The 27,265-nt window shown below is 42.7% G+C and overlaps 2 protein-coding genes across 5 annotated transcripts in view; one reads left to right on the plus strand and one right to left on the minus strand.

Annotated features, from left to right (window-relative positions):
• SMCO4 (single-pass membrane protein with coiled-coil domains 4) overlaps positions 1-11,644 on the minus strand; it is a 29,245-nt gene extending 17,601 nt beyond the window's left edge. The window contains exon 1 of one of the 4 annotated variants that reach the window (XM_032099155.1): positions 11,523-11,644. The gene's annotated coding sequence lies outside the window, so the exon portion shown is untranslated. Of the gene's footprint in view, positions 1-438; positions 541-7,170; positions 7,269-11,102; positions 11,181-11,522 lie in introns of those variants that run through there. The other 3 variants (XM_032099158.1, XM_032099157.1, XM_032099156.1) reach the window with 3 other exon arrangements.
• Positions 11,645-11,882: 238 nt separating this feature from the next.
• CEP295 (centrosomal protein 295) overlaps positions 11,883-27,265 on the plus strand; it is a 75,624-nt gene continuing 60,241 nt past the window's right edge. The window contains exon 1 of the mRNA XM_032099168.1: positions 11,883-11,962. The gene's annotated coding sequence lies outside the window, so the exon portion shown is untranslated. The remainder of the gene's footprint in view (positions 11,963-27,265) is intronic.

Consider the following 27,265-nt stretch of genomic DNA (forward strand, 5'->3'; position numbering starts at 1 on the left):
TTCCCAAAATGATATTTCTTTTTCTTTTCACCTATAGAAAACTACTGCTGGAGCAAGCACACTAACTAGTACTTGACATTACTTTGCTTTGAAACTTGAACCTAATGCTGCACTTTTCCATGCTGCTTTCACACAAAGCACTCTCCCCCCTCTTGTTTGCTACCGCTTACATGACACCTGCAGATCTCACAGGGAAACCTGCTGGAACAAAGGGCAACACAACAGAATGCAACAGTGCCAGCTTCAGCTCTGAAAAGGATTTTAAAATTTATTACAGGGTCTCACTTGGCCAGTCGGTGTTCTACGTGGCTGAAATGAATACACAAGTCAGGTGGAACTGCAAGAAAGGCGCCTCTATAAAAGGCGACAGCACTATTACCAGATAAGCCACCAGTTAGACATCACTGATTACCACACTGGACAGAGATTTTAACTCACCTAGAGAGCAGACAGCTAATCGGATTTCTTAATGGGCTTCACTCAGTTTCACTGGGGCTGATGCATGCTGCATACAGGATTTGGAATGAGATTTTCCCTGAATAGCACATAACTGCTCTGCTACAGCATTCTGTTTTCATCTTGGCTTATGCTTATATAAAATACCAGATGGAAGTTACATGAACAGTCATTAAGAGGTTAATCATTAAATTCAAGCTATGCCTGGGCAGCAACAAAGCTGACCTCTTGAATAAATTGAGCTTGGATAAAGGTTACATTGATTTTCCTAAAGAGGTTTCATTACTTAACTCTAGATTTGTGATTTCTTTTGAGAGTAGGAAGTTAAGAGCTAATCCAAATTTACTATTTATTTTCTACCAAAGAGAAACCAGCCCATTTAAAATGCAGACAATATGATAGATCTCCCTCCTTTTCATTGTTCTCTCTGAGAGAAACTCAACTTCATACGACTTCAAACCTCAGGGAAGAGGGGAGGAACCCACAAAAAAAAAACCCCAAACCCTAAAAACCTTTAAAAAAAACCCATTTCATCTTTATTTTACAAGCTTTTCCTCCAGCACTGAAAATCCAATGTGTATTTTCTCCCAACTACTTTTACCCCTGTATTGTTCTTAACACTTTCCTAGAAAGGATGGATTTTTAGCACCCAAGAGAAAAGCTTTAATTTGATGAAAGGATGGGGGACTGTTTGGAGCCCAGAGTCAGTAAAAAAGGCATATGAAGTAAACATTTGGATATGCTACAGGATCCTGAGTCTTTCTGCTATATTTTCTCCTTTCCAACTCTGATCTTCCTGTTTTTGTTTTTAAACAGGTATCAGAATCAACCAGGTGACAAGCTATACCATTAAATTGAAGAGTTTCCTCTTCACCTCCTTGAAGTATGATAAAGATCATCCATAAAAAAAGTGATCTGAGTTCCCCATTTCCCACAGGTATGCTAAAATATGTACTCAACCATGGCAGTTATGTCCATGGCAAATGGAGCGTGTTATGGACTTGAGGTTTCCTAACTTTCTGAAATCACTGTTTTGACGTACATCTTTGGGAATGAGAAACTTACTTAAATCTAAGAAAAATATCTAGGAAAAAGCAAGGAAGAGACAAAGTTATTCAGAGAATAAAAAATACGCAACCCCCCCCCAAATACACATCTTTTACAAGGGGCAATTTCTTACTCTCCAGTTTTGAGAGCTCTGCCTCTTTCATACTTAGCAAAGGCTTCCCAAAGCAGGCATCACTGATTGCATTCCTTTGGAACTTACGTAAATGACGTTGAAATAAGAAGTGGAAAGCCAAAAAAGGATATTAAATCACGGGATATATACATCCCAGACCCTTGTATGTATCTCTTCCAAGAGAGGAATAACAAGAAAAAAAGGCCATGAAAAAGAAATAACAGTAGACAAGAATGGGGAACATGAAAGGCTTTTTGCTTTAGGTCCCTCATGTCTTAAGAATTTATTAAAAGATGATGTTAGAGCACCTGAATTTCAGCGAATTGCTTCTGAGATGGCTCCTGTTGCCACAGCTTTTGCTGGAATATTTCACTCTGGCTGTCAGCCAAATCTTTGCTATGCTGATGCCAAATAAACGATACCAATTTCAACGACAGATGCTGTTGTGTTGACCCATAATTGATACGTTTATATTCAGGGCTCCCTGAAACACTTTATTCACAAGAAATACAACTGACAGCAGAATTCAAAGGGACTTGCACATAGCTGGTGCCACTACACTGCTGGTATTGTGAGACTGGACGAAGAGATTGCCAACTGTCTGGGGTGATCAGGAACAGTGAAGACCAAAAATTTTCCAGGGCAAAGGAAAATATGGAGAGATACAGCCCAGCAGTAAAAGTTAATTTGCTCAGCCAGAAACCTACATGCCCAGAGAAACAGGAAACCTCTAAGTTTTCAACACAAGTCACATATCCCTTTCCTGCAGAGCTTCTAACTGCATAGGAGATAGAAGTCAGAGAAACAACACAGCATTGAATAACAAATATGTCCATAATCTCCTTTTCTCTTTGACTTCCTTGGTTTCCTAGGCAGGAAACAGATTAGCAACTGTTAAAAATATATTTACCAAAGGTATGTTCCAAAGAAAACTGATCCTTGCATGTTGTCTGCACTTTCCTGCAGACAACTTGAAATAAACTTTCATAAATAGCATTTATTTTGGAAGCCACTACATCCCTCCTCAAGCTAAACACACCTTTGCATCCATTGTAAAGGATTAAATGCCGACAGGAAAAAAATGCTGATGACATTACAATACATGCCTACAACCTGATTTTATTTGGTTTTGGTAACGGAGCATTGTATTATTTTCACACAATGAATAAAAACATGGATGGAAATATTCAGCAAAAGGTTTGTACCCACTCATTTCACAAGGAAAAAAAAAAAACAACCCAGCAACAAATAAAATTTGGCATAAAGTACAAGAGCAAATAAATGCCATGTGGCAAAGTTTGCAGCCATTTATCCAGATGGTATATGCTGTTCAGCAAAGATGCAATGTGGTATATTCTGCCATGATGCTTCTTTTTAATTAAAATAAGGTTAAGCTTAAGAATACTTTTGAATTGCATTATATGGGGATTATCAAATACATTTGAAGTTTGCATATGAACGGGTTTCACTAACTGGAAACCCCTAGAAAATGTGTTTTGTTGACTGTTTCGTAAATTGTATTTTAGAACACTGATCACAGCCCAGAAAGCTTCTGCAGTGTGAGTTCTGCTGCTTGTGAGGCCTTATCCAGGTCTCAAATATTGTCTGTACTTCTCTACCAGAACCACAGGAAAGACTTTTTCCTCCAGTCAACTCTTTTCTTTCCACTGCATGAAAAAGGGACTGATGTTAATTCTTCAGACTTTGCACACTGCAGCTCTTTCCTTTAATTCTTCCTCTCCTGTGCTTCTAAGGGTTGCTAAGGGCAAAACTGTCACAAGACCTCTCTTCACACTGAATTTCTCCTTCAGGAGTGCCCAGCACAGAGAATACAGATAAAGTTATAGAAGGGGAAAATGCATTTATCATCAAAGCTCCTATCTCTCAACCCCCCAAATTTTCCAGTTAGTTCAGCAACACAGAATATATAAAATATCCAGGTTTATATCCTTGCAAAAGCACAAAGTGCTTGAAAAGTTCAAGGAAGTGCATCAAGTAGAAAAGCATTTTGGGGCCAGGGTTTTGGGTTTTTTTAAACTGTTCCGCAAGGCATTGGAAAAAAAAAAAAAAACAACCAAGAACAATTTTTGCCAAAACACATCCAGAAGTAAAAAGCTTAGCAGCAACTGCACAGGTACCTTCTTCCAAAAACTCCCAAAACACCTCAAAACAACCAACTAAAAAAAAAATTAAACAAAACAAAAACAAAACAAAAAAACCACCACAGAACAAAAAGTTTTAAAAGCCCATCCCAAAGAAATCACATCCCTCCCCAAACCACACAGAAATTTTTGTCAGTCACAAAGGACAGCTGGGACTAACCACCCACTGGCATTTGGGCATTTCAGGAACATATAGAGAGAATCATAAAATGGTTTAGGTTGGAAGGGACCTTGAAGATCATCTTTTTCCAAAGAGAACATGAAAAAAACAGCTAAGCCAGTTGTCAGCAGCTTTGATTTACCAGAACCAGGCATGGGGTATGACAGGGTGCTACACCACAAGCAGACCCAATTCTCCTCACTCCTGTTCAGAGGGGATCAGATGCAAAGCAGCTCCAGATGCTGTGCCTAAGCTAAAGAAGGCCAGTCTCTCAGCCCTGCATTTTACACTGAGCACAGCACGGAAATAACAAAGCTCAAAGGCTTACACAGAAGATCCTGCTCCTGTCTTATTACTTGGAAGGGTGTGCAGAGAAGTGTAGGTCAGTCTGCAAGGCATTGTGCAGCTACACCCTCTGTGTGTTAGGAGGGGTGTAATCAGTTCAGGAGGAGATCAATGCTAAGACGCACAGACCAAGTCGAATATTTCTACTTGTTACTGCATATACTCCAAAATTTATTCCTACAGCTCTTTTGGGGTGTTCGAAAACTCATACTAAAGTCTTAAAAAAACCCCAAACCATCATATTCAATAGTAATAACCCATCCTGTAATTAACAAAGGCAAGAGTTTTAAAAGTCAAATGGATTCTCACTCCTACTATTGGCTTCTGCATTTTGTTCTGTTTGGACACAGAACATAAAGGTTTCACTGTCTCCCAACTCAGGAAGGCAGTGCTATAGCTGGAAGACATGGGAAAAAAACAATAAAATGATTGTATACAAATATTTCTGTTTCTCTTCCTCAATTTATAATGCGATTTAAAAGAAAAGCAAAAGTGTTTTTGGTGGAGATTAGTGTACAAAGAGTTTAACATGCTAAATAAATTATCAGCAGAAAAAACTAAGTCATCCTCAACTTTTAGAAGTGTAAAAGACTTCGCAATAGTTCAGGCAATCAGATTTCAGATCAAATCTTACTTTTACAGACACCATTTCCTGTACTCTGAAGTATTTACCTTACCACTGTGGGAAAGACTTAAACAATTGAGGGAAACTGTTTGCTCTGCAGACTGAAATAATAATTCAGCAGCAAGAACCAACATCAAGACTTTTGAGTAACAGTATCAAACCCTAACATTAAGGCAAAAAAGTTGACATGCAGCCCTTTCCTCTATGCTAAAGTACTTCATCACAAGCAACTCTAAGACTCCAAGCCTTCAAACATACTTCTCAAGTTATAACAGTATAAATACAAGCCTCTCCTGTAACAATTATGAATTCAGAAAACTTGAGTTTTTCTGATGCTATGCAGCACTAACACCTAAACCTCACGAGCCACTTCAGACACATTTATCCTGCAGTTTTTGTGCTAAACTATGCTAGAGTTTAACTGCGTGTTTTTCCATTCAAAGAAGGCTGTGAAGGTTGAGTTGATGGCAAGACCCAGCACAGTAAGTGAAGAGGTCTTTAAGCAGACTTAAATTTGCAAAAACAACCAACCACAGGTGAATTTCCTGAGCCTTTTTGTGGCATGACTGCAGGCTCAGAGTCGTATTTTATACTGGCATCAGTAAGTCTAATAAAAGACTCTGGGATCTTGTATCTTCTTTGTATCATGACAGCCATGTATCTGATCTGTGTTTGAGGGTGCACTTTTATAACTAAAAACTCCGACCTGCAGCTTCCTTCTTTTTGTTACTTTTCTAGCTGGGTGTCAAAGTCAAGTAAAAGATCTATCCTGATGCAATGATGCTTCTGGCACCTAATTACCAGTAAAGAGCCATGCTAAGAACAAACATTTGAGAGGCAAAGCACTACAGAGAGTTTTAATAACAAATTTATGTAACACACCTCCCCTCCAGACCTGACAATAAGCACTGTACCATGGTCAGAGAACTCCTTTCCAAATATACAAGCAAAGCCAAGGTGCCAAACCAAAGTGACATTGGGTGAAAAAGCAGCAAGACGAATTTATAAACCAAAAGCAGTCTAAGAAGGAGATGGGAGGAGACACCCTGAGGTCTGGTACATCCAAACCATGATTATCCTCTAGCATGATACAAAGCCCAAAATCAACATGACCTGAACACAAAGGTTTTATGCTTAGCAACTAGTAAGGCTTGAGGAGCCTTATTAGAGACTCTTCTCAAAAGAGCCTATCTAAGGGCAGATGGTACTTTGAGTGTTAAAGCCTACCCAGCCACCTCCTCTCATTTAAGTTTTTTTCCCCAAGTTTACCATCATGCAACCACAGCTCTTCAACTCTTTAACTGTAGTATGTCTTTATTCTTCATAAACTTTTTTAGACTAGTCTATGGAAAAAAAAAATCAAAAATCACAGCAGTACCAAGGCAGAACAGTCACAATCAAACTGGATTGGGTTTGTTACTGCCAGAGTCTAAGGGGCACCCACCTAAGTAAACATAAGGCCACATCATTCTGCACTCCCCCTCACCACACCAGCTCATTTCAGCCTGAAAAAGTCATTTGTGCCTGCAGCAGGGCAGGCCACATTTCTACTCTTCATGTGACAAAGACACAAACAGTGGTTTAGGCAGAAGCAGCTTTTGCACTGATGCTGCTCTTTATTTTCCACTCTTTTTCTGAAATACAGAGACAATTTCTGAGCAAAGCCTTTCGGGAAAGAGCTTTACTCAAAATCACTAGTCCTCTGTCTAGCACAATAAGAGCAGAGAATGCAAATTAGTTTTAATAAAAGCAGCTGGCAATCAATAAGAAAGAGCTGGTCTCTAAGAGTGAAACTGATTCCTCTAAGGATAAGAGTTAAAAGTAGAAAAATGTAAGGAAATGAATAAAGGAAGAATAAATGTAAACAAGGTGGTACACAGGAGAAAAATCTAACAATACAATTAAAAAAAAAAATCAGACAAACTGACAAAGACTAGCTGGGGGTAAACAGGAAAGAAAAATACCAGTGCAAAGAAAAGGATCACGAGAAAAAGTCTAATGGAAAACATGTGCAATCCAAACAAGATAAAATAAAAATCATGAAAGGGATCAGGTAAGAGGTTAGCTGGCACTAAGGCTTAGGGCACCAGTCACGAGTTCACATTCTAGCCGGGTTTGCAGGCTTTGGTAAGTCCAATAATGAGTTCTGCTTCCACTGCTTCCACGCATCTGGCCATTTCACAAAACCTTCTAAACCTGTCTCCTCTGACCTTCTGCCATAATACACGAAGTCAATACCCACCTGAGCAGATCAGAACCCACCCACTCTGCATGCAATCAGACTCCTCTGCTGCGTCCCTTTACCTTCAGGTCCACAAGCACCTGCAGAGGACTGGGAAAAGCCCAGCATTATAGTTACTACCTAATTTAAAAAAAAAAAAAAAATTCAAACTCTCAAGATTGACACTTTCACTGAATTTCCATACTATTGTGTCTCGTTTTTATAAGTCAATTAGAGAATGCATTATGGTCACAGAAGCAGCTGTTACAGACGGGGAAAACACAAGTGTGGCACTGTCAGCAACCTCCACTCGAGAAACCTAACAATCAAGTTCCTTGCATACTGCAAAAGTCAGTGTCACACATCACTTACCCTCTATCTTCCACCTACAAATCCAGCTCCAGTTGCTGGTTTTATCAACATCTCCCACCGAACCTTGGCTAACGTGGAAGTAAGGTCCCTATCTTGCACATGCCTTTCATGCAGTGTATGAGTAAACAAGAAAGCACGCAGGTACTTAGCAGCTTTTTATTCCTAAAGAATCTCACCACAAAACTACACAATGTAACTCCTCTGGCCCCAAGAATGCAGCCCCCGTCAATGAAGTAGCTACTTAAATAGTACACATGAATTTTAAAAAGTGGCGTTCCCTACACTCACCGGAAACTGCAGTGGCAAGATCACTGCACACGATTTCATTTACATTAAGTTTTGACCAGCATACTGATGGACTAGAAAAATAAGCCCTCTGACAAGTCGCTAATATACTTAACATTATGCTTGTACTTTCAGAACTTTAATGCAGAATAATTTGTTTGGGGCATGCTCTACCTTTTGAGAAATTCTACAAGATTTCTAATGACAATGTGGTCAGGAACTTTTAGGTACATAGAAACCCAAAAGCTCACACTTTTAAGAGAGCAGGAATTAACTAACTTCCTTGCACCTAAAGTGGGTATACAATACAACAAACAAAGAAGGATAAAGAAGACCAAAAAACCCCCCCTGAAACTAAACTAGTGATAGGGCAAAAGACAACAGAGAGAATATTACCACACATTCTCATCCCCTCAAGATATACATGTGCTGGAAGGGCTCACAAATATCTCATCTCTGGTTGCTTCCCCCATGCAATATACAAAGCCTGGTTCCTCTATTACCTACAGAAATTATTTTATGCTTTGTCTTAACAAGTAAAAATATCTCTCAAAAAACCCAAACAAACAACCAGAAAAAAAAAAAAGGCTGGGGGAGGAGGAGGTCTGCACTGTTGCAGGATTTTACATCTACAACTACATGGCCTGTAGCTACTGCTAAGACACTTACAGCATTTTAACAGCACATTTCCCTAAGGTAGGTGGCGAGCAGTTAAGACCTTTACATACTGAAAGAGATGCCTTTCCATACTAGCACGGCCTATCAGCCACAAACAGGATTAAGAGCTCAGCAAATCCTCTCACAGGCCACATCTGCAAACATAACTCTTTCCCATAATGAGCAGAAAGGAAGGTAAGTTCTCAGGTTTATGCAACACTTACAGGGAAGCTGTTACTGCTACAATTAAAAAATGAAAAAAAAAACCAACCAACAAAAACAAACCGAAACAAACCAAAAAAGAAGCAACACAAAACAACATCATGAAGACCTCAGGATCTTTCACTTGTAAAAAACAATCTCACGTGGTTACAGAACTTGTGGTCTTACAGGCCTGCCGTTGCTCTGGTGGCCCTGTACAGCCATCAGCCCTGGGGATCTCCAGAGAAGACAACAGGCAAGATCTCTTTGCAGGACAATTTCTCCAAGCATGACAGCATTTCCATAATGAGTCAAAAACCAGAGAAATCTATATTGACATGCAACACAAATTGCTACTGCATGTCATGGACATCAGTCCACCCAGAGATGCTTCTTGCAGTGCATGATTAGTATGGAGACAGAGATCATCTTATTCTGAGGCAGCTGGACCTGAATGAGTTGCCAGATCCATTCTCAAAGGGCTCAGATGGCTTTGTGAGCAGCTGGAGCACAGCTGTAGCAGTGAAAGCATAGCCCAGCCCAATTCAGCAGAGAGAATTCATGGTTAGTTCCCTCAAACCCCGATACCACTGCAAAAGATCAATGTATCTCTGAGTTCAGTCCCCATGACAGCAGTGAGTGCTGCCTGCTGAATCAGGACCCATCTCCTGTGACTTCATGGAGGAGTTCTTTCACCTTCTTTTCACCACTGCTTCTGAGTGGAACACCACCAGTGGAACAAGCCTTATTGGTCTTCAAACTAACAGGAAAGGGAGAAAGATAATGGAGAAGGGAAATTTTTGAAAACTAATAAGGAAACTGCTTTACATTACTCATTGCCATTATCAAAGATATCTACCATCCAGTAAGATAGGTCATATCACCTAATCAGCATGTGTATCTCTTACATATATATATATACACACAAACATTTCCATGTTTATTTAATGCATGGAAAAATGTGATTAGACTTTTTAAAAATATTGTTTTGCTAGCATACAGATCTAGCAGCGACCAGTGAACACACAGTCCACTGTCTCAGTGCTACTGCACCCACACCCCCTTCCAAACAAGCAGCAATGAGCCAGTGATCAACTAGGAAGCATGACTGAGGGTTATCACCTCACACAGGCCCATTTCCACCGCACATTCTGGGGTAGGTACAAAGCTCAGACGGTGTTCCACAGGCAAGAGGTGTGGGTGTGCAGTCACTACTGAACATTTGATGTCTCACACAAGCCAGTCCCATCAGACCGTGAACACCAATCATATGCCAAAAAGGTGTAATGCGCGCTCAGAACTCCCTAGGAGGGCTTTCCAATGTCCACCCTGGCTACATCTGAAGCTGCCCAGCTCTGCAAATTGCTTGTCTTTATCTCTGTAAGTCTGCCAGTGCTGTTCATGCCCTTCTGTGCCACCCTGCATTTGTGGCCAACAGCTCTGCCGAAACCCTCTCGAGGAGCAGAATAGAGACCTGTGCAAGTCCAGGCTGGAAAATGCAATAAAGAAACAGGTAGTTCCTAGTTCACCCAAAATATTGGGCAGTATTTGATAGCTGCACCTAAAATTCCTGTTGGTAGATGTCCCTTGTATGTTTCCCACAAAGCATGAGGGAAACCAGCAGGTAAAATTGCTGTGCAAGGAACAGTTCATTTATCTGACAAAAATCAGTGAAATCAACAGAGGTTGAGAACAGTCTAAAATCAGTTTTCTTCTTAGCTTCAATTTAGGAGGTCTGTATGTTATAAATAGGCCACTAAAAGGCAATTAAGAGAGAGAGGGAGAGCAAAAAGTTATTAAAAATGTACCAATGAGAAACTCATTTCACTTTTTTTCAACAGAGCATCGGGGAATTCCTGTAAGACTCTAGTTCATTTGAAGGAGGAAATTCTGAACAAAGCTAAAAATAACTGACAATCAAATTTTCAAAATTGAGAAAAACACAGAAAGCCCTAGAGGTTCGACCCAGGGTGGCACCACCCCACAGACCAATAAAAATATCATACAAATTTTAGGCAGGATAGGAACCACAGAATAGAAATCACTCTGACACGAGAACATTTAAAACATTAGACAAAATAAGAGAAAGGTTTGAACTATAACCGGTTTAGAAATACAGCAGAAAATAAATTTTTAAGGTAACCAACAATAAGGACAACCACAAAACTATGCACCGAACTCATGACAGCTCATCACAGGGACAAAACACGCACAAATAAAGGCACGGTGCTTTAAAAGACAGACGAACCCCATGTTTTTACATTCAGAACAGATCGTTTTCATTCTTTCTTGGGTCACCTTTAATGCTTTCCTGAGATATTTTTTTGTTCCAACAGGCTGCTTAAACATAGGTCTCGTCGTTTCCCGGCACAACTGTACTCGCGACTGGGAACCAAAACCAAGTAGATTAAAAAAAGAAAAAGCAACAACACACAAACCCCGAAAGTCTTCTGTGAGTCTTTGGAACAGTTACTTTCCTCGCCAGCGTCTCAGCAGAGCTTCCCGGGGGCTGCCACCCAGCCCCGGCAGCGCGGTCCGCCGGCGGCTCCCGCCCGCCCGCCCGCCCGCCCGCCGCCGATCCCGGCCGGCTCCCGGCTCCCCTCCCGCCCTCCGCCTTCCCAAACTTTCCGGGCTTATCCGCGGCGCCCCGGCCGCGGGACGGAGCGCTCGGAGCCCAAGTCCGCAGGAAGTTGTCCCGCCCGGGAGCCGATCCCGCAGCCCTGCGGCTCCCCCGGGACACCGCGGGCTCACCCCGTGCCCCGTCACAGCGCTCCCCACTGCCCCCTTCCCAGAGCCTCCCGCACCCACCGGCCTCCCCCGGGACAGCGGGCGGGAGCGGGGCCGCCGCGCGCCCTTACTTGGAGTTGCGTTCTCCTGAGGGACGGGAAGGGCCGGGCAGCGGCGGGAGAGGAGCAGGGTCCGCAGCGCCGGCCGCCGGCAACTTCCCCGCTCCGCCGCCACACGTGGGGCTGAGGCGCGAGCTGCGCTCCCCGCCCGCCGCTCGCCGCCGAGGACGTGGCAGCTCCGGCCCTCCCTCCGTCCCTCCCCGGCCGCGCCGGAGGCTCCTCCCGGCCCCGCTCTGCGGAACGCGGGGCGCCCTCTGCCGCCCGCCCGGGGACCGCCGGCCCGAGCCGCGCCCGGCCCCGACGCCCCGGGGAGCCCGGCCCCGGCCCGGCCCCGGCCCGGCCCCAACCCCGCGGGCCGGGGGCTGTGTGCGGCGCGCCCGGCCCGCTCAGGTGCCGGCCCGGCGGTCGTGCAGGACGGGGGAGAGAGGCTGAAAAGGAGAACGCCAAAATAGGTGGGATCAGGACAGTAGTTCCTTTTTTTTTTTTTTTTTTTTTTTTTTTTGCGTACCAGCAGGACGGAAGCGCCTGTTGAGTTGATCAAACTCTGCCATAATGGGCCGAAAATAAAAATGGAGGGCAGGCTCCACGTCCACCGGGAACAGGGACTGGCTGGGCAGAGCGGGAGGACTGGGTGTGCTGAGGAGCCCTGTGGCACACAGCCTGAGGTGCTGTTCTCTCTGCATCAGCGACGCCCCAAAACTCCTGCCGCTGCTTCCCGTGGCTTAGGCTGACTCTGTCACAGAGACACTGCTTTCTTACTGCGGAGCACAGACCTCTCACCGCGTTCCTAAACAAACAGTAGCTGTAAATGGTCGAAAATAGAAGACCTCAGACATCTATTTGTGTTTTCTTCCTGTCGGGATTACACATTTTGAGAATAAAAAATATTTCTTGGGCTTGCAGTGGTTGCAGTGCACCTGACACACAGCTTTCTGCTGAAAAGGTTGGTTGGGAGGAATCTTGCCCTTCTTCCAGGTTAATAACAACTACAGAACTCTTTCCAAGCTTAATGGTTTCATCCTTTTCCTTATGCCTTTTCTTAAAGTGTTTCCTGTGAGAGTGTTCCTGACAGGCACCTTAGTGTAACCTTAATATACCTTCTAACTGAGTGGTCTTAGACTGTCATGTTGTTACCTCTGTTGCTTTTCTTTCTGCTGAAAACACCCATTTCTCAGAGTGATGGGCAGAGTTTTAATCTCGAGGTGCGCTGCCAATTTGAGGCTAGGATCTGACTTTGAAGTCGTAAAGAAGTGCTGTTGCTGATGCTCGAATAATGCTGAACCGCTTAGGGCTAAAGCAGAGAAGAAATAAAATTGTGTTTTTCTAAAACATCTCTCGCACTGTGGTTATCTCAACGGGCTTTATTATGTAATGTCAAGTAAAGGGGCACCTTTAAGCATAGCAGCCACTCTATGCACAAATGTACCTTCGAACACGAAAAATGTTGGCATTAGAGCTATCTACTCATTTAGTAGGGCTATTATGTATGTTTAATGATCACTTGCAGTGCCATGAGAAATGTCCAATAATGGTCACCGCTTAAAACCATCAGGGAAAGATAAATTATGTGTGTATATTAAATTCCTCCTTGGGCTGACTCTAAGTAAGAAAATGCAGCCAAGTCGATTTAAGGTTAAAGTGAATGTGTGAATCTTTGCTACATATTCCAGGAAAGCTGTTAAACTTACAAAGTTCGTAATTTGTTGGTTATTAAGTTATATATGTATGCTAAAGTACTCCAACAACAAACTCTACCTAAACTTAAGTGTGAGCAGTAGATCTGTCTAATGCTGGCAGGCACACAGTTACTTGCTGCTATGATCACTCCAGCTTCAGAGATGCCCAGCAACAGGATGTTGCCATTTAGGAAACATAGATTCCTTTCTAAGCTTTAAGCAGAAGACAGTACATGGGCCATATAGGTTTTCCAACCTGCATCTGTCCAGAACAGATATGATTAAGTACATTTTTGTTTAGCTATTGATTTATTCATCTGGCTTCCTCAAATATCGGATATATGTATGTCTTTTGTCCAAGAAAAATAGGGCTGTTCGGAGTATTGATTGCAGCAGTGGAGTCTGCAGTAAAGCTCAGTAAAAGGTTTGGTTCACATTTTAAGACATTGCACTGTTCTTTAATAAACCTACATGTCCTTGGATATAGGTGTAAAAATCTGCTGTCAGGATTATAATCTTTGTTATTTATTCTTAAGGTAGAAAAAAAAAAATCTCTTCAGTTTGAGCTATCAGTGTGCAGTAATCTCCCCCTAAACCTGCTCAGAATTTATAGATTTATTTTATGCAGTACTGCAAAAGCATGGGAAGTGCTATTGCCAAATTCAGTATTTTGTCCTTTTGTTGTATCCTACTTCTGTGACAGTAGCAGCTTAGTCTTTTAATAAATACTTATGGTTTTACATATGTGCATGTATGGAGAGAACAAGAAAAAAAATCACACATAAAGTGCAACTGAAGTGCAGTAACTGTGGTGTTCCTTACAAATTCAGATACAAAATATAATTGAATGGGTTCATATACCTGTAGATTTACAGGGCCCTTTCGCTTGAATATTATTTCCTTCTGTGAGAACTTACAGTGGAAAAACCTTACAGATTATATCCTTCCCAATTGGCAAAATATGTTGTGACAGTAAGAAACAAACATTGTTTGCCAAGACTCTTTGGATTTGTGATTTTTACAGTCTCTGGCAGTTTTGGACTTTTTCTCCAACGAGTGGCAGAGCCACAGCACAGATACTTTCCACTTCTGTGCTGCTGCACCCCTGGGTTTTGCTGGTGTCTTTGCCTTCCAAGAACTCCTTTGCCTTTCTGACTTCTTTTTGGTTCCACACTTGCTTTAGATATACTCTGCATTCTTGTTTTCTGTATTTTCTGTTCATATCAATCTCCTGTGAGACTTCCCCTAAATGTTATCATTGGAGTCTTCTTTCTCTCATGAGATTCAACACGGAAATCTCACAGTTACCTCTAACACTCAGATCTGTCAAGCTTTGTGTGGGACAGAGGTGCCATGAAAGTGCCTATTTATTTTTTTCTGTCTATAAAAAGCACATAAGAAGTAGATCAGATTTAGACATTTAAAGCAGGGTGAGATTAATTCCATCTTATGATATTTCTCTGTTGCCACTGAAGTCAAAGACAAACTGAGTAATCTCAGTACTGAAAGATAAGAAATTTTTATGTCCTGGTAACAGTGGTACCTGAGGTGATGGGTAATGAATGCCTTCTTTTCTAGCTCAGCAGCTACCTCAGAACACAAGTGACCATTAGTTATTACTAGAAAGTAGTTTGGTAGTCTTAGAAAAATGAAAAATCCACATGGCTTTAGTCTGTGGTTTCAGTGATTGCTTCATGACAGATGTCACTCACTGAACTGTCTCGGAGACTATAATGCTCCCTCTCCTCTGGAGAGGAGATCTTTGGAGCTCAGTCTGTGTTAGAACAAGTATATCAAAGAGGTGCTTTAAGGAGCAGAGCAGCTGTGGACTGGAAGTAACCATGTATGGAACGAGATCCTAGGAATAGACTGTTCAACTAAAGGTAAAGCTCAACATTTTCACACTGAGATTAAAAGCATGAAAGCAAATAAATAGGGAAAGTTATATACATCCTGAAAAATTGTCAGTATTAATAATGTCTAAATTGAGACAGGATGCTTTCCTGATTTGGGCCCAGAAATTATGATGACTTCTATACGTACAGAAAGCCAAAGTAAATGATCAACAGTACTTTCTTCTGACATTACAAATTATGGAAAAAGCTCTTCAAACAGACAGCTGGGTCATACTGACAAGGTAGAAGAAGCTGGTTTGCAGTGTCACCATCCTGAAGAACTCCTTTTTCTGAAACCTGAATAACACTTTCACAGTCACAACAGTTTGCCCAGCGTAAAGCCTAAAATAACCTTTAGAAGCAGATGTGAGTTTTGATAGAAAACAAAAGACTAAATTCATCTGCTGGTGTTAACTTGGCATAGCTCCATTGAATTATATTGATTTATAAAAGGAGAAAATCTGATCTATAAACATTTGAAGCTAAGACTAACACACGCTAAGACACTATCTTTTTCCCTAGTACTCCAGATCACAGCAGAACTCTTGGACTTCAAAATTCCTTTTTAAGCAGAACATGATATGTAACGTTCTGAAAGACATTACAGAAATGTGTCATCACCAGAACAGGCTGATCTTACCTGAAAACCATAACAATTTTTCAGAAACTTCTGAGATATAATTTATATTTTGTGTGTTGGATACACACCAGTATATTTTGCAGGCTAATTCTGTAGTGCAAGTTTAGTCTTTTTACATTTCATCCACTGTCACAAGTGATAAAATGACAGATAAAAAATTTACTTGATAGTAATTGAGTATGTCATCTGTTTTCAAAGGCTCACAGTTCCAAAACTGGGAAGACTGAACAAGGAGAAATAGATAGTGTCTCATTATCTTTCAGGTAGCTAAATATTGTGACTAAAAGTCAGACTAGACAGTTACATCTGTACCATGTTTTACAGAAGTAGAGAGATAAGTCACAGATGGTGACAAGGCTTTCTTCTGTACATTCTATTGAAAAAAATGCTTTAGTTGATCTGCTTATAATTTTTCACGCTGTGTCCTCTTTTGGCACTGAACTCTATGAAGTTTACAAAAGCAACACCTGCAGCTCTCTCAATCACAACCATTTTGAAAGTTGATGTCTACATATAACATTCTCACATTCAATCAACCTGAATGTGTTAACAGCTATGTGACTTACAGTGAATCCCCGAAGACTTACGCTTGAGAAAGGATCTTCTTTGTTTGAAGATGTCTCTCTCTGAAGAACCTGTCATACCAGCCAGACTCTCAAACTCTGCACTTTAAACACCATGGCGCAGTGCTGAGCAACTTCCTGCGAGTTACTAAATGCTTTCAACTCTTATTGATCTTTTAGGAATCGGAGGAAGTTGACTATTTACAGGAAGAGCTGAGACTTTTAAAGAATGAAGTGCAAACTAATTTTATTAGCTTACATGCTTGTAGTTACTTTTAGGTATAGCTTGACATTTTCTATTTTTTCTTCTTGACATAAAAATATACTTAACTGGCAAAGTCTTGCTGTCACTTCAATTAAGATTCTCACACCAGCCATCAGCTTCTTCTGTTGCTGTTGATGTTAGAGGACAAAATGTTTTGGAGGAACTTCTGTGTAAAAAGCTTTAGTTTTTAAAGTTAATGTGCATCTCCATGAATTCCAGCAGATAATTTACTTCCCTTATGTATATAAATGTACTAATGCTGTGAGCTATTTTGTGTTTTTCCAAAATCATAACAGACAGATATCCAAAGGACCAGTTTGGTTGTGGACTTTTCCCTAAACAATCAGTGTATTTCCAGACCAGAGCTGTTGGCTGCTCAATGATCTGTTGAAAGATTCAGTAGCATTTGGCACATAGATATTGTTTACAGCCTGCCCTTCATTCTCTCTGGCACATAACAGAGCCCTCTGCTTCCTCCTGCTTCCTTGTTGATCACCTTACAGTGACTCTGGAAGTAAAATAATACAATTAAAGGGAGTCTGGGTATCTCCAGATAACATAAGAAAATCACATACCACGATTATGCAGCTTTGTGCTTAGCAAGTTTAGTGTAGAGATGGGTTCTGTGCTTTTTTGACATAAATGTATGTCACTATAATTCTTTGTGATGGGCCTTCACGTTTGATGACATTGCAAAAGCAGAGTGGGATAGATTCAACCTTGAAATAAAGTGCAATCTGTGGGAATAATTAAACAGTAGGGTGCTTTCACAAGGAAGCGGTGGATCACTGTACTTTGCTTTTTTCAAAGTAAGAGTTGATATCTTTTTTACAAAATATGCTTAAATCATCTATAAGAAATTTACAGCCCCTGTACTGAGATTATGGGCTGGAAACATTGTAGCTCCTTTTGATTTCAGGAACCATGAATCTGCGAAGAGTTTCCTTTCTTTGTGGATCGTGGCATAGTGAGCAGAATTGTGCTCATAGTCCTTACTTTGCTAATAGTACTTATAGTTCTGCATTACACTAATATGTGTAATTAAATTTCATCTCTCAGGGCTTCAGATGATTTCGTGAAGTGATTAGGAAGTTTTCTCTTCCTCGCCCTCTCACTTGCCTGGGCAAAACTGGCCAGATGTGCTTTTATCTATCTTTTCCTCCACCAAACCCATCAAAAGTGAGATGCTGGATAGCATGGACTGGTGGCTAGAGAGGGTGAAGATTTCACACTGGCTGGCTGGAATGTCTTGTTCACAACCCTGCTTTGGGCCTAAGGAAGAGAGATCAGTCATAGGTGAATTTATATGTTTCTGTCAGAAAGGAGGGGTTGGAGGTTTATACTTACACTTGGGTGGAGGAGTGGAATAGATTCTGGCTGCAGATGGGTTCCACTAATATCACTGATGATGTCACTATAAAACATTTTCATACATGATAAAAAGAGAATGTTTGGTTCCTGTTGACCTGCCACTGAAAAGAAGTTTGTAACTTGACTGTAGAGACTTTCCCAACTACCACATTTCTTGAAAGCTTGCGCCGAGTCTGAGAGTTATACTGCCATGCAGATTGAACTAGGCAGTAAAGACCTGTTCCTCATAAAACTATGCAGGTTTAATTCCAGCCCCAAACCCCTTTTATTTATTAATATCAGACTTGGGGATTTTAGGAGAAGCATAAGGAACTGTCTTGTATCAGCAGTTCTTTCTGGGCTCAATTCCAAAGTCTTTCTCCACATTGTATCCATGAATATAATATCTAATATTGTATCTGTGGACATTCTTAATAATTCAGTTACTTGGATCCCAAAGGCCAAATTCATAACTTTTCTTTTTTGTTGCCCTCAAGGTTCTGTACTTGTAATGCAAAGATATATATTGCACTTCTTTTTTTTTTTTTTCTTTTTTTTTTCAGTGTTGCGAGAAGTGAAGAGGGGAGATACTCTTATCCCCTTCTTCTTCAGTCTAGTAACTTCCATGAGTAGGTGCTACTCAGCATGAGGGACTACGGGAGCAATCTCACCAAGCTGGGGTGGGCATGAAATTCTATTTTGAAACTGGACCCACACAGAAGCCCACAGTCAGGGGTGGGGGTATTTGAAATAGTTCATTCCTGATGGCTTCAGATTGGGAGTTCTGGCTTTGGATCTTTTCCCAGTGGAGATAAACATGATTATACACCCTAGCAGGTATTATATAATCTCTAGTCACTTTTGGATTCACTGCTACGTATGTTTGATACTTCCTCTCATACAAAATATTAGAGATTAGTTCTCTTCACCTCCATCTATGTAGCTGGGTTTTTTTCCTATAAAATTCAGTAACAAGAAAAAATCCAATGCATTTATACACACAGAAAACCAGTCATGCAAAGCATTCATTTATGAAAGAGAGATGGTTACACTGAGTCAATGCTAATACAATTACCTACTTGAACAAGCTCAGTTACTCAATACATTACCGAATTATTACCTAATTCTGTCTTTTGAGAGTCTTGCTGGATTGTTTTTTTCAAGGTTTTCTTTCTTTCTGCTTTTATTCTTGTGTTTTCAAGAACCACCAGTAGCTAGAAATGTAGAAGTACACACTGTTGTCATGGAAAACCTGACTTACCTACACAGATTTCTTACCCTCACTGTAACCAAAAAACAGATGCAAGATTTGCAAACTATATTTACAGCTCTGAGACACAGTAGGTTATTTGGTACAGCTAGTAAATATTTTTTTACGCCTGTGAAATAAACTTTTCTTATTCCCAGTGGGACAGAAGTTTTCCTTATTCCAAGTGGGACAAAGGTTTCAAGGGGCAGGGAGGTGAGTGGGGTGAAAATTATCTCTACTAAATTTTTAAATTAAAAAAAATTTCTAGATGACTTCTCATGTTTTACCTTACTCTATTCCAAATGTTTTGTTTTGATTTAATTTTTTTATACGAGTTTCATCACTAAATGGCAAACCATTTTGAGGTTAAACATTTCTAATTTGGAGAATATGGAAAGAGGAAGGTTTTTACTATTTACTAATAGAAATTGTTTTGACATTGATAATTTCACATAACCCCCCACTTCTGTAGAAACGGTGCTTTCCAAACAATATGTTAAAAAGTGTGACTAGTCTAGTTTATCAACAATTCTTAAAAATTACGATTGTTGGTTTGGAGTTATATCTGTGACCCTCTGAAATCAATGGGAATCTTCTAGTTTCTGGAGACTGGATTAATTCTTTTTGCCAAGTGTTAAGTGCTAAGCTCACTAAAAAAAACACCCCAACAACTTTAAATAGGTTTCACTTCATCTTAGAAACCTACTGAAGTTTAACATATCCTGACATTGTTGCCCAGGAACAATGGAACATGCATCCAAGGAGCATGGAGATGTTGGTTCTTCCCCTTTACTTGTAGTTAGAGAAGTTGCTCCACTGCACTACACCTGTTTGGGTTGCACTTGATCCTGCAAAATTGTGGATTATCCCAGATTGTCTCACTGATCACAGTTTGAAATCCCTTCAAAAGGCACTGGAATCCAATTGTGATCTACATAGGAGAAGTGAGTGGTAAAGATGCTCCTCTGCCACAGCTGTTCATCTCCACGTAGTGTTATGGGCAAATTTAAGTGTCTGTCATTGTGCATTGTCTGCTTAGCATTCATCCTAAGTTTTCCATAGCATAATTAGTAAATTAAAGCTCATATACTCCCTGGAGAACAGACAAGAAACCCCGCTCCCTCTCTAGTCCCCCCCTTAATCACAAGTCATGCTCTCTCAGGTCCCTGTGAATATCAATTATTCTACATAGAGGGGAACAGCTTCAGCAGAGATGGTGGGACAGACGTTCAGAGTGCTCTATAACTTTGACATTATGGCACTTCCATAGGAAAACAAGTTTAAACCTTTAAGACAAGTGAAGTAACTGGGGCACTTCTGTCCTGGGCTGCATTCAAACTCGAATCCTTATCAGTGAGTTGTTAGTAAAAACACTTATCAGGAGCATCCAGCAGGCCCAGAAGAGCTCAGCCTTGAACCTAATCCAAAGCAGTTTGGTAGCAGTACACTGGTCACAAGATCACGGCTGGTACTAGTATGCCTTCCTTTGGAGTTAGCCATTATTTAGAAATAATGGCTGCAGTGGTTTGGTTTTTGATCAAGCAGAAGGAATGAGGGTAGAGCAGCCCCCACATTTGCTGTGGCACAAGGGGAATGAAGCAGCAGCTCTTTGGGAAAGCTACTGCTGGAAGTCTGCATCGGCTCCATCACTCTGCAGCTGACCACTGGGAACGGGCTGGCTTTGCCGAGCTTGACAGCAATGAGCATCACTCAACTGACAGCTCAGAAAGCTGGGGCTGGCTCATGCACAGCCATCTCCAGATGATAAGTTGGGTCAATTGATACACTCACTTTGGGAGACATCGTAAGAATACTCTCAGTTTGAGCTGCATGAGTATCTCCCTCATTGGAAAGAGAGATGAGGCTGCATACAGGACAAGGCATGATTAGCAGGAGGGAAAAGAAAGAGAGGAGTATATCTTTTGGAGAGAATAGTTTCAATCATTTTTCCTTGATCTTCTTGAAGGGGTTTTTTCCCCTTTATTGTCATGTATCCCATTTGAAGCCAATGGGACTCTATGCTTCCACCTTTCCACCCTTTCCCCATTTTTCACATATACTGCATAGACTGCACAGCTATGGGTATAATTTAACAGTTCTGCACATACTGCATTTCTTCTCCAAAGAAGAGGAACCATTATTTGCAAAAGACTCAGGAAATAATGACTCTTTTTGAGAGTAAAAAGTGCAGCTGGACACGGAAGGGGACCAATCCCTATAAGGTTACAGGGTGCTGAGGGCAAAAGAACAGAACTGATGGATCAGATGCCTGGAAGTTTCACTCCATTGCTTGTGTTCTGAGCCATCTGGAACAGAGCAGGTTGTTTGGTTTGATTTTTTTTATTGGGTTGCATGATACGCTATAAATAAGAACAAGTCGCAGTTCAGTACTGCTCTTCTAGGCAGCACGTAATCTTTTTTGGTGCAGGGAAACAATGAGCTCTTGGCTTTTTCTTTCAATGTGCCATGCACAGGAGGAATTCCTCATGTTTTATATAGTCAGTTGCTGCTAGATTTTTTCTGCCGCTAGCATTCAGTCTTTGTTGTTGCTGCATTTGCCACAGCTCTAAGTGCCTAATAACAATCCAATACATATTAGCAAAAATATAGTGACCTGTCACTATATAACTTGCTGCTATAGCTGCTGCAAGAACAGTTTTCTCTTCCTGTTTCTGCTCGGGGGAGAAATTTTCTTTAAAACCCTTAAATAAATCAAATATTCCCAGTGTGCACCTTTTACTGTCAAACTTTCCTGCTTTTAGGGCAGTGTGCAAGTGTGCAGGGCACTGTTACAGCCTGTGAGTGTGCAGGACACTGTTGTGAAGTTCGGATGTAATGGAGTGGCTGGGCCACTCCTCTATCACAAAGGGCCACACTCAACAAGAGCAGAACAGGCTGGAATGAGCTGGAACTGGCTGGAACTGGCTGGAACCTGCAGTGTGCAACCCCTGTACTTCCAGAATTGTAGCCTCTGGTCTGCTGACTTCCCTTTGGGACCGCTCTTGGACTCTCACATCTCCCCATTAGGGCAGTTCTTGGGATCTCTTACCTACACACTGGGACAGCTCTTGGTATCTCTCATCTTCTAATTTGTACATCTCTTCGACTCTCACATCTTCCCACTGGGACAACTCTTGGACTCTCACATCTACTTCATATGGAGATGTGTCACTGGTAGCCTTACAATCCTGCAGTGTTAATCAAACCAAACAGCGGGCTTATTTTGTTTCTAGTACAGATACAGATCCTTAATTACTCCAGGACTGTTTTAACTGCCTCAGTATGTTATCTGTTTTACTGTACTTCATTTCGTAATACACATTTCCAGTTGGAGGCTTGACAGGAGGCAGAAGCAATCAAACCATATTGTCTTGCATAACAGTGGGGAAACTGCCATGTCTCTCATGCAAAAGATTAATCATAGACTGTGTGCTGTCTTTGTGAAACAAAAACATGTCTCGCTTAAACAGCTTAGAAGTTACACCCTGTGTGATGCTGTCAGGTGGGGGCCAAAAGTCAGATGTCTGAAGAGTTGAATCTTTGAAGAAGCAGCTTTTTTTTTTTTTCCCTTGTAAATCATACCATAAATTGCTGCAGCTGATCTCAGAGCACGATGCTTACACGAGACTGTTGCTGCAGATACGAAGGGACAAACTGTTGCTGGGCAGATCAGTGGGGGAAGCAGAGTACTTCAGGTGGAGAAGGAATAGCCTGCTCATCCCAGGCGAGGGAGCTGTTGAAGGTGCAAGCTTGAATTTTAGATCCAGACATTAGCTCTGGAATATAAAGAGCCTAATTGCATTACTGCTGCCCTAAAATACCTGTGAGGGCCAGGCAGTTAATTTCTAGGTCTGACAACAGCTTGGAAAAACCTACATAGGTGCTGTCTCCCTCTTCACTATGTTTAATCTGAGGAGGTAGGGATATATCCAGAATTATTAAACAGAAAAAATAGGAGTAGCAAGACTTGTGAGGAGGTAACAAAAGTTTATTTGGAATTTTTACCCACAGATTTGTTAAGGAATACTTCGGAAATACATGAAATTGCTGTAGGGACTGATTTTCAATCCAGGAGTATAACTCCTTCCTATTGCATTTACTATGAACCATCTTGTCCTAAATATCTGAATTGAAGTTAATGCAGCACAGAGCACTGGATTCTGTTAATCTCACCAAAGTACAGAGAAATGGTTAAACAAAAAAATTTGCAGGTGGTGGGGAGGAGGCAAATAGAAAGTCCTGGCACAGGGACTTATCCTATGCTTGCAGGGAATGTATAATCTTCATTAAAAAAATTCAAAGCCTGCTTGGCATGGATCCTAGCTGTGTAGCGGTTTGTTTAGTGATGATGGAAAGCTCAGTCTACATTAATTCCTAATGGTTTATTGCAAAATGTTCTGTAATGATGATGTGCTTGAGCTGTTAATTGATTATGAAATGCCTTGAGATCTTTATGAAAAGCATAAGATACAACTATTATTGGATCATGCCACTGTCTCGGTTTTGAAAGACAGGTGTCTGCTAAGGAAGGCAGAGGCCCCCCTTGAAGTGGCAGATATAACCCCTTTTCCCTCCAAGTTATTATATTTTGAAATCAAGAGCCTTTAGGCGAAGATGTGGGAAATAGGAATAACAGTTCTTTACTATATATATATATATGTATATAACCAGTCAAACAAAACAACAACAACTATGGCAGTAACAGCAATCACAAACCCAGTGCCAGCCTTCTCGGCTGTCAGGCTATTTCCCCTCGGGTGCAGTTCCGCTCGCAGCCGGCAGGGGCGCTGGCGGCTCCCGGTGAGCAGGGCAGGTGCGATGGTTCCCCCGCGGCTGCAGGGGGCGCTCCGGAGCGAGCTCGGGACACACGCGGCACCGGTGCCCCGGGATCCCGGGAAGGGATGGAACAAAGGCTTCACAAACCGCTGGGCAGTTGATCCCGGGCTCTCAGGAACAGCAGGCTGGAATGGCAGGGACGAACGCAAATCCCGGGTGGCAGACGAGATGTATCCAGATGGGAAAAACCCACGGAGGCCCAGGCAGGCAGGGCGAGCAGGGCTACAGCGTAGCGAAAGCTCGAAGCAGCAGCGGAGCAGGGCAGCCACAGCTCGGTCTCCAGCAGGGCAGGGAAAGCGGCTTTTGGGGTCCCGGCGTTGTTTCCAGCAGGAAGAAAGAACGGCCAAAAAGAAAGAAGCAGCAGCTCCTTTCTCTGCAGCTTCTCTCTCCGGACGTTCAGAGCGAACTGACCCCACACCCAGGTATAGACAAAGGAGTAGCCAGGTCCGCCCCACTCCCCTTTTGTCTTTCTTAAGTACAGCTATTTGTCCCCTAGCAACATGCATATGGGAGAAAATTCCTTTAACAGAGAAAAAACAGACTAAACTAAAACCCCAACATTATCCACCCCGAATTTTTTCCCATACTAACATGTTACATGAAACTTAACTTTTTTAACCATATAAGTCTATGCATTACCCAAATTATATACAAATATACATGCTGGTACTGATACAAGTACAGAGCCATGGGTAGTTCACCCTAAAACAAGGTCCCCTTGAGGTAAGCATCGGGTCTCTCCATCCTTTTGCATCACCCACCAGGTGCAGCCTGGTCCCTGAGCAAAAACAACCCCACGGATGGGTTTGTCTTTGCTCAAGGCAGACTTTACCCAAACAGTTTTTCCAAGCATACCTCTCATGTGCACCACTGGAACCTTATCCCCGTCTGTTGTTTGTAGGGGTTCAGATTGGGCAGGGCCTGCTCGGCTGGTGGAACCTCGAGTGTTAACTAACCAGGTGGCTCTTGCTAAATGCATCTCCCAGTTTTTGAAAGTCCCCCCACCCAGTGCCTTCAAGGTGGTTTTAAGCAGTCCATTACACCGCTCAACCTTCCCAGCTGCTGGTGCATGGTAAGGGATGTGGTACACCCACTCTATGCCATGTTCTCTAGCCCAGGTGTTTATAAGGCTGTTCTTGAAATGAGTCCCATTGTCAGACTCGATTCTCTCAGGGGTGCCATGCCTCCAAAGGACTTGCTTTTCCAGGCCCAGGATGGTGTTCCGGGCAGTAGCGTGAGGCACAGGGTAGGTCTCCAGCCACCCAGTGGTGGCTTCTACCATTGTGAGCACATAGCGCTTGCCTTGGCGGGTTTGAGGCAGTGTGATGTAATCAATCTGCCAGGCCTCCCCATACTTGTATTTGGACCATCGCCCGCCATACCACAGAGGCTTCACCCGCTTGGCCTGCTTGATCGCAGCGCATGTCTCACAATCATGGATCACCTGGGAGATACTGTCCATGGTTAGATCCACCCCTCGGTCTCGTGCCCACTTATAGGTGGCATCTCTGCCCTGATGACCTGAGGCATCATGGGCCCATCGAGCTAGGAACAGTTCTCCTTTATGTTGCCAATCCAAGTCTATCTGGGACACCTCTATTTTCGCAGCCTGATCTACCTGTTTGTTGCTACGATGTTCTTCATTAGCCCGGCTCTTGGGGATGTGAGCATCTACATGACGGACCTTCACGGATAGCTTCTCTACCCGAGTGGCAATGTCTTTCCACTCTTCAGCAGCCCAGATTGGTTTTCCTCTGCGCTGCCAGTTTGCCTTATTCCACCTTTCCAGCCAACCCCACAGAGCATTGGCTACCATCCATGAATCAGTGTAGAGGTAGAGCTTTGGCCACTTCTCTCTTTCAGCTATGTCCAGAGCTAATTGGACAGCTTTGAGCTCAGCAAATTGGCTCGATCCACCTTCTCCTTCAGTAGCCTGTGCAACTTGTCGTGTGGGGCTCCATACAGCGGCTTTCCATTTCCGGCTAGCGCCTACAATTCGGCAGGAACCATCGGTGAAGAGGGCGTATTGTCTTTCACTCTCTGGTAGCTCGTTATATGGTGGGGCTTCTTCGGCACGTGTCACCTGCTCCTCTTCTTCTTCAGAAGATAACCCAAAAGTCTCACCTTCCGGCCAGTTCGTAATTATTTCCAAGATCCCAGGGCGACTTGGGTTTCCAATTCGGGCGCGCTGCGTGATGAGGGCAATCCATTTGCTCCAAGTAGCGTCGGTGGCGTGATGCGTGGAGGGAATCTTTCCTTTGAACATCCACCCCAGCACCGGTAGTCGGGGTGCCAGGAGGAGTTGTGCCTCTGTGCCGATTACTTCTGAGGCAGCCTGGACTCCTTCATAAGCTGCCAGGATTTCCTTCTCTGTGGGAGTGTAGTTGGCTTCAGACCCTCTGTAGCTTCGGCTCCAGAATCCCAGTGGTCGGCCCCGAGTCTCACCAGGCACCTTCTGCCAGAGGCTCCAGGATAGACCCTTGTTCCCGGCTGCAGAGTAGAGCACGTTCTTCACCTCTGGTCCTGTCCTGACTGGGCCAAGGGCTACGGCGTGAGCAATTTCCTGTTTGATCTGGGCGAAGGCCTGCTGCTGTTCAGGGCCCCAGTGGAAATCATTCTTCTTGCGGGTAACCAGGTAGAGAGGACTCACGATCTGGCTGTACTCGGGAATGTGCATCCTCCAGAAACCTATAGCACCTAGGAAAGCTTGTGTTTCCTTCTTGTTGGTCGGCGGAGACATTGCTGTGATCTTATTGATGACCTCAATGGGAATCTGACGTCGTCCATCTTGCCACTTTACTCCCAGGAACTGGATCTCTCGGGCAGGTCCCTTGACCTTGCTCTTCTTGATGGCAAAACCAGCTTGCAGGAGAATTTGAATTATTCTCTCTCCTTTCTCAAACACTTCGGTTGCGGTGTTCCCCCACACAATGATGTCATCAATGTATTGCAGATGTTCTGGAGCCTCACCCTTTTCTAGTGCAGTCTGGATCAGTCCATGACAGATGGTGGGACTGTGCTTCCACCCCTGGGGCAGTCGGTTCCAGGTGTACTGCACACCCCTCCAGGTGAAGGCAAACTGAGGCCTGCACTCTGCTGCCAGAGGAATGGAGAAGAATGCATTGGCAATGTCAATAGTGGCGTACCACTTTGCTGCTTTGGACTCCAGCTCGTACTGGAGCTCCAACATGTCTGGCACGGCAGCGCTCAACGGTGGAGTCACTTCATTCAGGGCACGATAGTCCACAGTCAATCTCCATTCCCCGTCAGACTTGCGCACA

Source organism: Corvus moneduloides, chromosome 2 (assembly GCF_009650955.1).
Source record: "Corvus moneduloides isolate bCorMon1 chromosome 2, bCorMon1.pri, whole genome shotgun sequence".
Lineage (NCBI taxonomy): Eukaryota > Metazoa > Chordata > Aves > Passeriformes > Corvidae > Corvus > Corvus moneduloides.